The sequence below is a fragment of the Euprymna scolopes genome, chromosome 25, assembly GCF_053919585.1.
Source record: "Euprymna scolopes isolate OS-2025 chromosome 25, ASM5391958v1, whole genome shotgun sequence".
Taxonomy (NCBI): Eukaryota; Metazoa; Mollusca; class Cephalopoda; order Sepiida; family Sepiolidae; genus Euprymna; species Euprymna scolopes.
Genome location: NC_136506.1, coordinates 33,126,796 through 33,138,099, shown reverse-complemented (window position 1 = coordinate 33,138,099; position 11,304 = coordinate 33,126,796).

The window sequence follows — 11,304 nt, the reverse complement described above, 5'->3', positions numbered from 1 at the left end:
GGTCACTGACCGTATGGCTTAGGTCGGCGGTGCATATTTTTTCCCCAGGCCAGAAAGGGAGTTTCCTGGTCCTTTCTTCCCTAGGGGCCGCCGACTTTCTGTGTTCTGGTATTTCGACTTCTGGGTCCTCTATGATGTTGTTTTCCGGAGCTCCTTGTTGCTCCATCTCTGAATCCTGGGTAGTGAAAAGGGGAGGGGTAAGCTGAACTTCTTCCTGGGGGGTGGTTTTTTCCGGAAGCTCAGGGTGCTGGTCTTTTTGATCTTCCTTTCTTTCTCTCTTCTCCTGGTGTTTGTCATTGTCGCTCTCAGAGCCCGAGGAGCTGCCCCTGAGCTTCCTTTTAGCAGTAGTCGCCGTAGGTCGTGATACGGTTTGTGGAGCCGGCTCTGCTTTCTTGGCTGTCCTGGCTGTTACGGTGCTCCACTTACTGGTCCCAGCTTCGTCCTCTTTCTTCTCCTCCCTTGATTTTCTTCCTGCTTCCTCCTCGGTTTTCTTGGTCGCCACCGTTGTTGTCTTCTTTTGAGGGCAGAATCGTGCAACGTGACCCGTTTTCTGGCAATGCCAGCATTGTGGTCTTCTGCCCTCAACTATGACGATCATCGACCAGCCCTCGCAGGTAAATTGGGCTGGGATCCCGTGGAATTCTTTGCGGGTTAGCCGCATCTGGAGCCGGTAGTCCCCGGTGTGGATATTTCTAGGTCCTTTTATGGCCTCAATTTCTTCCACATCGCCATATTGGGACAGGATGGCCCCCAGCTGCTCTTCGACGAGGAAGCACGGTACCCCTGTTACCGTTATGGTCGTTCTCCTCTTGGAGAGATATTCCGGTCGAATTTTGATATCTCTCCACACGACGTCACCTCTTGCCAGCTTCTCAGCGTCTTCTTTTGTCGGCAATAGGACCTCCCACATGGCGTTGAAACGCCGGACCGCGTACTGGGCCATGATGTTGAGTTCGCCCAGCAGCTCCATCATTGTATCCTTTGGCACACCTTTAAGTCCTTTCCCTTTCGCGTCCAAGGTCAACAGGGATACCGATCTTTCCCGTATTTTTTCAAGGGCTTCCGGGACGACTTTGATGTTGTTCCCCTCGACGTAGCTACTATATTTCTCGTCGAAGAGCTGCTTGTAGTACTGGGGGCGTCTAGTTTCTTTGGGTTGGGGACCCCAGCTCCGTTGTTCCGCTGCGACTTTTCCGTCCCACACTGCTGCCACAGGAGTTGAAGGTGGTGTTCTTTGCTCCTCTGGGATTGGTGAGTCTGTACCTGCGAGAGCTGGCCACTCCTCGTTCTTAGCCGGCTCCACGCTTTTTGGTTTCCACCCCCCGGGGAGCACCCATCCACAACAATGACCTCCGCTGATTTAGTTCTTCTGCGGGTCTCTGTGGCCGACTTTTGGGGGCTGCTCCTTGCCGACTGTGTTTGTTCCGGTACTGTTGGTGTCTCGTTATCGAGCACCCACCAACGTTTTACAGGCCTCCTTTTCTTTTTCTTAGCCGCCGCCGCTGCCTTGGATATATCTTCCTCCTCTCCGCCTGGAGTCTGCTTGATGAAGTCACTCCAGGCCTTGACGACTTCCTCGCGGCTCCCGGTTGTAGGCGGCATCCATGGCCTGTTAGTGTCGACCACAGAGACCCGTTCGCTCGTCCCGGGGGCGCCTTCCTGGGTGGCGATCCCCTCATTTGCAACACTGCCCGCAGCACTACCGAACGCTTGCGACCCTTCCGAACTGGGGGTGACGACCCCCGGGACCTTCCACTGTACTGGAGCACCACCGAGCGTGGTGCCCCCCGTCATCGTCACTGGGATATCACCAAAGGTGATATCCCCAGGTATCGGCACTGGGGTGTCACCGGGTGTGACACCCCCCCTTCTCGGCACTGGGGTGTCACCGGATGTGACACCCCCCCTTCTCGTCACTGGAGTGCCACCGGATGTGGCACTCCCCCTCCTCGTCACAACACCAGGGGCGTCCCCCATGGTGTTAGAGGCAGAGGCCTGCCTCTTTTTTTGTTGGCCCAGTGCCCTTCACCGATCCGCCGATTCGGAGCTAGAGGGCCTTCGCCTAATGGCACGTCGGTTACCTCTAGTCCTGCCGGCTGCTTAAGTCGGATCCAGACACTGGACGGACCTGCAAAAAAGAAAGAAAAGCAAACAGTTAGTTGGCCGAAAGGACCACTCACCCAAAGAAGGGGTCGGTCCTTTTTGGCTAGACAAATAAAACCCTTAAGTGGTCAAAAGGCTGACCAAGTGGGCACCTGCTTTCGAGAACTTTGTCTGGTCTAGTGCGTGTCTTGGAACCTTGACATTTGTTTGTAAATTCCATACAAGAGCATATGTTTAAAACTTAAGAGTTTGTATTTCAACTAATTTTTATTCTTTTACCAGAGTAGCCAGCGCAGTATAACCATGGTGTTATAGGGCTGACAGATACTATGATTCCGGCTCATGAAGTTCCGCGTTACACAAGTGGGGCTTATTCACTGAACCCAGACTCATGTTGGAGATGAGAGTCCGTTTTGGAGAAGGTTTTTAAGATGTAGGTAATTCAGAAAGGGAATGGAAATCAAAAACGTAGCTTGCTGTCGCCAAGCACATTTAAACTTATTGCGACACTGAAGTTACATCGGCAGTGGACACAAAGTTAATTTCAAAAATCGGTAATTTAGTGGAGAAGCCAACAAACTAGACGAACAAATATGACCGCTTATTTTATACCTTCCAGGCTAATTAGTTTGTGTTTTAAAGTAGTTTATTCTTTATCTAAAAAAAAAAAAAAAAAAAAATTTCCGAGCGGATTTGAAAGAAAAAAAAAAGTATCTTTGGAAGAAGCAAGACTCGTCTTGACTTCAAGGTTTACAGGGGCTTTAATTTTGTTTTTTTCTTTTACCAGAGTAGTATAAACACTCCTAACCTGCCCATGTAAACGGCTTTAGGAATAAACACCCTCAACCTCGAAAGCCATTCTTAACATGGAGATTAAAGCGTTTACATTACGCAGGGTACTCTCGTAAAAAAGCCGCCTTTTTCTTCAAATCAGTTCGGAAAAACTGAATTTTTTTAGATTAAATAGAGAAATAAAATCTACTTGAAAACCAAACCAAATGATTCAAGTAGGTGTAAATTTAACTTATTGGCAACGGTAACAATTATCTCGGTACTTGTACAGTTTAATGAAGACATTAAAAAATAATGAAAAAAAAAAATTAAGTTATATCGTACGTACCTGTTATGGAATAAAGTTCTCCGAAAAATTCACTTAATTTGATACAGTTATTTTTATATAGAGGAACATTAAATTTTAAGGAGATCGATCTATCGTCGCCATTTGTCTGTACGGACATGAGGGGGAATGCCTTTACACAAAAAAAAAAAAAAACTGATAAACAAAAGGACAAAAGTGAAAAAAAAAAAAAAAAAAAAAAAAAAAAAAAAAAAAGACAAATATTTATGCAAGTATTTTTTTCTGCTCAGGTTTCAATATTTCGTCAAATTTTAACAAACTTAAAGTTATCTACCTCTGGCGATCCGTTCTAAACGAAAAAAAGAAAAAATGGGCACTACCCGATCGATTTCGTTAAAATTTGATTTTCCTCGGTAAACAAACTGCATGAAACTTTATTCCATAAGTACGTACAATGTTTTTTTAGTGTCTTGTTTAAACTGTACAAGTACGTTTATTTTTTATATTTTTTCCGTTGTCGTTTGTTGACTACTCTGCTAAATACCCCCCTAATGTAACAATAGATTGACCAGCAAACTGCTTCCATACACCCGCGTCCTCTAAGAGATTCAGTATAATCAGTATTTGAAGGACTTCGATAATATTAATCCTCGGAGATTATGAAGCATTTTAATTAGTAAAACAAATGCGTTTCAATATAACTAGTGTTAGAATTTCTAGGTTTTGAGAAATAACGACTAAATTTAATACAGTTCGTTTCTCAATGAAGGGTGGAATTTACGACGTTCATTTAAATTAAATATGCAGAAGTAAAAACGCTATAGGATGAAGATTGGTTATTCGTAATAGGATTCTTCGGATTACTGTTTTTACCGATTATAGTTCGACAAGATACACCCGGAGAAAATCAGAGTTTACATTGACCGAAACGTGTGTGTGTGGGGGGGGGAATGACACTCAAGATTAGAATAGTCCGAAAGATCCAAATATTACAAATTGTAGGAATAGTTTCAACTAGTTTAATATAGAAATGACGGTAAACAAAAATAGAATTAGACATTTAATTCGAAGTTTTTCAATTTCCGCCGTTTACATTAACGTTAGTTCAAATTATTAAAGCCAAGTAATGTATACAATACGGTAAAAAAAAAAAAAAAAAAGAACAAGTCAGTGGCATCATTTACGATGAATACAAGTCAATACACGGATTTTATGTTCATCTTGATTATCTTACGATAAGAATGCCACGAGCATCTGTAATACAATGCAGACGAGCGAGGAAGTTCAAGTACAACTTTAACCAATACAATGAAACAACCTTGAGCACTATGGTCAACCAAAAGAAAAAACCGAGTGCGATTTCAGATTTTGTAGCCCACTTGGCAATGACCATGCCACATGCATTTTGATAGAAATTATTAGTTTTTACAGCGTCAACCCCACATCCAGGGTTGTAGAGAACACAGCAAGTGTCTGGGAGATGGACGCTATGAAGGTGTGGATACCATTCTGTGTAGTTATTAACGCCGCAGCATGCGAAGTCTCTCTGAACAGAATCCCAGGTATCACGGGACGAATTTTTGCTGGTGTAGGAATGTTCGGCAGTTGACAGGGTCTTTAGAACGGAATTCACCAATTGCGGCTTCCACACGAACCCGGATATTCCGACGGACAATTCAAACATCAAAAACAGGCATACAGTGAAATAACAAATAAACAGCTGATAGTACCAGTGATGATAAATGCCACAGAGAGCAGAGATTGCTATTATTAAGGTAATTAACGCGTAGGTGAGCATAATACCAACCGGGAATTCGAACATCGCGCTAATTAAGCGATAGTTATCATTTAAACGAATGTTACTGAAGATTACTATTATGAGCAACGAAAAAGATGTGGCCGCAAAGAATAGGTTAGCGCAAATAAGCCAGCACTTTGGTCGATACATGTTCGATTTTTCTTTCTTGGACGAAACTGTGTATTGAATCGTTCCGCTTTCTTAAAGTTTTAACACTGTTGCTTAAACAATTGTAAATTATTTATATGAATCATTAAACCGTTGTTGTACGTTTTCTTCATCCAGCTCTTTTTGTTATAATTCAAACCAAGACTTTTGATTGGCTAATGAATACGACACGCAAAATTAGCATTTGATGATACCAAATAACCACACAGATTGATCTTTTTTAAATTAATTCATGTCTTATTCATATAGACTGGCGGGATTATTGGAAATTCCACGGCGGAATCTTTCATATGTAATATTCCTGCCGAGCATTTTGTGGAAATGCAGCGTGCATGAGGACCCCACGATATTATTTTAAGCCGTTTGTTAAAACCGTAAAAGTATTTATCTAAGTAATCTGGGTTATATAATGTCAGAAAATATCTTGTTACAGTTTTACTCCAATATCCTTATAAGAGTACGATACATATTTCCATTGTATAGACACCCAGCGCGAACGGAAACAACACGATATTATTATACTATTTTAGACAAAACAGATACTACCCTTGGATCCTTAACCAAAGATCAATAAGGTGTATTTTAGTTTTACGTTCGACCCAAAAGCAACATCATTACTTTTTTATTTGATTTTTTAAATTGCGTCTACGGTGATCGAGAGGTCCTATTTATTAAAAAGAAGGGTAGAAGGTGATAACAGACTACGATCATTAAGATGGTGTATCTATATATGAATAATTTAATGGTTGCAGTATATTATCATTTTCCATCCTCCTTTTTTAATAAATAGGATCCCCCGATCGAATTATAAACTGGAAACCGTGATGCACGTATGTAGTTAAAGATATAAATCCATAATATAAATCTTACCTGTCTGTTTAAATGTATGTATGTATGTATGTATGTACGTATGTATGTATATTTGTGTGTGTATATGTATATTTGTATATGTATATGTATATTTGTGTGTATATGTGTATTGGGGTGGAGAGGGCTCCCGTAAGCCGTGATGAAGGCAACCTTTCTAGGAGAAGCAAATCTCTGATTTAAAAAAAAAAACATAAAGCGGAAAACCATTATCCGCATTAAGCTGGTCTGCAGTTTAATTTGTTGGGCTATCTTGCTCTTGCTTGTTGCTGGATCTCTACATTTTGAACCGAGAGAGAGAGACTTAGCTGTCGTACAAAGCTAAGACTCTGTAACATCATATTTGTATAGATACTCCATCAGGCATTTGGGCTCATGGATTTTAAATGTCTGAGGGAGTGGCACTCGTCTGACAATACGTTGCAATCATCATGTATGTATGTATGTCTCCGTAAAACTTTCGAGAGAGGCAACTTTCTTATTTATTTATTCATTTATTGCTAAACACACACCTACAAACACCCAAACAACGCCGGGTACCCAGGCTAGTATATGCATAAACGAAATTCAATTGTAAATCAGGGTTTACAAGAGTACCATAGAATGAAGTTCAATCCAGTAACAAACGCTTGGTTGGTTGGTTGTTTTTGTTTTACGGCATATCAACCCTTTTCGGGTTATTTAATGCCTGGGAGCAATGGCAATTAAAGGGTGGCTCCACACTCCCCAAAGCCCGCAAGCTGGGGCCTCATCACTGGATATACTTTACGGTCATATCCAGGCCCCTAACAAACGCTTGGATTCATGTACGTTTGATATTGTTCTAGAAAAGAAAGCCTTCATGAAGCTAATCTATTACATAGTAGTATAAGAATAGAGGATCCCATTTACATTTTATGTGGAGGCTTCTTTTTAGGCTTACGACGCTGTTGAATTTAATGTGATATTTTTTTACAACTGGAATGTTAATCAGTATACTTTAAACATTCTAGAACGATTGATTATGTATTCTCAGGATGGCCAGAATTGCGATAAATATGGAAAAACGTATCGGTACACTATGCTGATTTGTATTTTTATTGTCATTACGAATCTGGATTTTCGTCATGTTCACAATCTTTGGCTTCTTTCTTCGGGAAAATATTTTCGTAAATATAAGACATGCAAGACTAAAAACACCAACCGGATCTTTTGTAAAATAAATTCATGACAAAAGTAGGGATGCATTATAAATAAATAAAATCGTTTTATTACTTAATCAATGAAATCAAATAATTTCATTTGGTATTTGACTAAAAAAATGTTTCCACTTATATCAATCTCTACGAATGAACTTACACAGATAACTGCTCACTATTCCGCGATGTGTTCGTTTATACAACCTTACGTCACAAGGGGTTTTATTACCGTACAAGCAAAAAGGCCTGACGTATAAAATCAACATTATATTCATTGATAAAGTTGAAAGTGCATTCGAAATAAATGTTTGTTTTTAGAGCACAATTGAACTATTATACTTGACTTTTACATTTTAAGCTTTGATTTATGTCATTATATACTAACCATTTTATAGAATTAAAAGAAGGTTCTCTACAGTGCAATATAGACTACAATGTATTATGCACTAAGTCGCTGCGGGGAGGCATGTCGAGTATGTTGGTCCCCGACTAGAGAACGCAATCAATCAATTTCATTGAAAACTGTACGATTTATCGATTTAAATCGCAATAAAATATTGAACGTATTACACAATCGTTGATCCTCATTCAATCCCGGAAACGTCGTGTCTCCCTGCTAGTATTCCATAATACAAACAAGTCTGGAAATTTTATTTAAAACGTAATTCTTATACATATATGAGAAGGATATCCACTTTGTGCATATTGTCTAAGAGCAAATGCGACGAAATAGTGACCCAATAATTGAATTTTTAATTATACAGAATACGTGTAAAGCAACTGCCTATTATTAAATTTTCCTTATTTATTGCTGAAATATAATTTTTACAAACAAAGAAAATGTCGCCTAGCAAGGAGTTTTATTTGCAACTAGCATGGCCCCCCCACCCCATCCCAACGTAAAAATTTCAAATACGGCTGTTATTTTTGTTGTTGGCCAAATATTAAATTACTAATTGTCTGTATTGGCCTAATTAGTTGTTATATTTTTTAACAAGTGTAATAATAATGTGTACCTCTAACGCTTGCCACAGCTTTAACCTCCCCCTGTATGTAACACTATGTAATATTATCATCCTAACAGTTTTTCCATTTAAAAGTAACTTTAAATGAACTGATAACGATTTTAACAAATTTTTACAGCGTAAAAAATAATGTAAATGCGAGACAAAAATCGTTCCCATGTAGTGATGTTTGCAAAACTGTAAACGTACCCATGTTTAAGAAATTTTGAAAAAATATGCATCCTCTACATTTGTTATGCATTTTTGATACCGCGTTATTTGTAAATACTGTTTTCCGGTTGAATTCAAGTTTAACGCTAATTTTCTTTAATACTGACAAAACACTTTCCCGAAGGTTAAAATGGCATTGTAAATAAAATAAAAAACATTCAGCACGGTACCATAAATATACAAGTACCAAAAATACATGAGTACCAAAAATACATGAGTACCAAAAATACATGAGTACCAAAAATACATGATCACCAAAAATACATAAATACCAAAAATACATGAGTACCAAAAATACATAAGTACCAAAAATACATGAGTACCAAAAATACATGAGTACCAAAAATACATAAGTACCAAAATTACATGAGTACCAAAAATACATGAGTACCAAAAATACATAAGTACCAAAAATACATGAGTACCAAAAATACATAAGTACCAAAATTACATGAGTACCAAAAATACATGAGTACCAAAAATACATGAATACCAAAAATACATGAGTACCAGAAATACATGTGTACCACAAATACATAAGTACCAAAAATACATGAGTACCAAAAATACATGTGTACCAAAAATACATAAGTACCAAAAATACATGAGTACCAAAAATACATAAGTACCAAAAATACATGAGTACCAAAAATACATGAGTACCAAAAATTGTACTTCTTATTGTTCAACGCTTTTCATATTAAAAAAAACATGTACTCATTGTTAAACTTCGATACTTCTTCAGATAAAAGTCTGTTTTTCCGTAATTCTCGGTGGACGACGCAGGCGAACCACGGAAACCGCCGGAGCATATCCATTGAGCAAAAAGAAACGTGAGCGAACAGACGTTTAAAATAATAATTTAAAAAAAAAATAAAGGAATGATTTGAATAGGAATAACAAAAGAAAGAGCAGAATATCATTGTGTCAACGTATTATAAACAACGCAAACCTCCTCATGTTAAGAACGGCTTTCGGAATAAAAACCCCAACCGCGGAAGGCATTATTACCATGGGGAGGTTGGGTGTGTTTATACCACGGTTGAGCAGGTCGTAAGAAAAATACACACATAACTTTGCATACACAAACAAAAAGAAATAAACGGAAAACAGTTAATTGTTACAAGAATGTATCAAAATAGTACGCATGCTTTTCCTGTATATTTTTATGTATAATCGGTAGACAAATGTATAAACATTCTTGCTAATATAAACTTCAATCAATTTTATTATTTAGGAAAAAAAATTCAGCGGTACGTCAAACCCAATTTTATCAAAGCAAAGTCAGTTTTGCTTACGGAAAAGAGAAAGTCAACTACATAACTTAGGTATTTAACGTTCTTGTAAAGATAGACATTATTCAATTTTAATCTTTAGAAAATACAAGACAGCGGTACGACAGACATAGATATATCACAGAAATTATTTTTTTATTTATAATCGTAAACATTGGCTTCATCTCCGTTACAAATAAACACGGCTTATTTCTCTATGTCTGTCTTAATAACAATCTCTGTATGTCTCTATCTGTAACTGTCCCTCCCTCTAGTGTTTATAAACAGTTGTATCGCGTAGATGGTCAGCATTTATGTTTTGGGTGTGTAATATTTTCACAAGTAAATAGTATAAGACCAGAGTGTATAAGCGGAACAAATTTATGAATAATAAGTAGAGTGTTAGAGTATTGTGCACGTACCAAAGAATAGCGCCGTGTTTAATAGTTGATAAGTGTTCGTTTATTTGGGGGAATAACCGAATGTTGGAATTGTAGAATGGTTACTGCTCCTCTACTCAGCGGCGCCAGATATTTAACAGGGAGAAATCGTTATATTTGTCGGATAGAAGGGTTAAGAATATGCGCATGTGTAAGAAATCTGTGGTCAAATATTGATTGTTAAAATCCTGGAAAATTATGTGAAAATATAAAAGAACTCGGTGTAGAATGGTGTAGTAAAAGTAGGCGGTAAAGAGGTTGAAATTTTAGCTACTTCCTTTTTAGGTTAGGACGATGATGGTCATGGCGCACTTTGGACTAAAAGTTTGTTTTTTTAATATTCCGAAATAATTTGTATGCAAGTGTGTTTTATAGCTAGATAAAGTAATGGCTAATGACGTAAACATGGGCATTTTTATATGCCACCTGTTGTTGCCAACCTAAGGTAGTTTCGTCCACAGGGGGAAAAATGCGTCTCCTTTATTATATACAAGATTATTTCATATAGTACAATATAGGCGCCGTATTCGTCACCAGCTTTTAAAATCAGCTGTCAACAACAGCAAGTGATATCAGAAGTAATTCATCTTTTTATGGTTTTAGGTGAATAATGACAAATACTATAAGAGGATTGATAACGTTCACATTCCACGCACTCAAAGCAAGACTCGAAAACATTAAGATTCTCTCGGGGAAGTGGCAAGACTTTATATTTTCAAATGTACTAACTACCCATCTACTGAAACTTTATCGTCGAGTATTTTGCAATGATAAGTTGTGTTATTCGTAAAGAAAATATAATTGTGAAATCAGTTGAACTATGGCGGTTTTATTGAATTATACATAAACCCTGTTATACGCTTTCTTATCATATTCATTCCTTGCAAGTATTGTTAGGTTGTTAGACTACAGAGCAAATACCGGAAAGTAAAATGATCGATTATTATGATGAGTATCATAATGGTCGATTATTAGGATTGTACTTGTTAGACAGAAAAATGTTATCGACACGAAAAAGGATATGTTAAGTTAAAATACTTACATTTAATAGTTCTCATGGATTGTTTACGTATGAATGTCAAAACAAAAAAGAATGTTAGAACATAAACAATGCAGATGATTTTAGTGACGGCATCACGTGATCGTAATTTTATGTGGAGTTG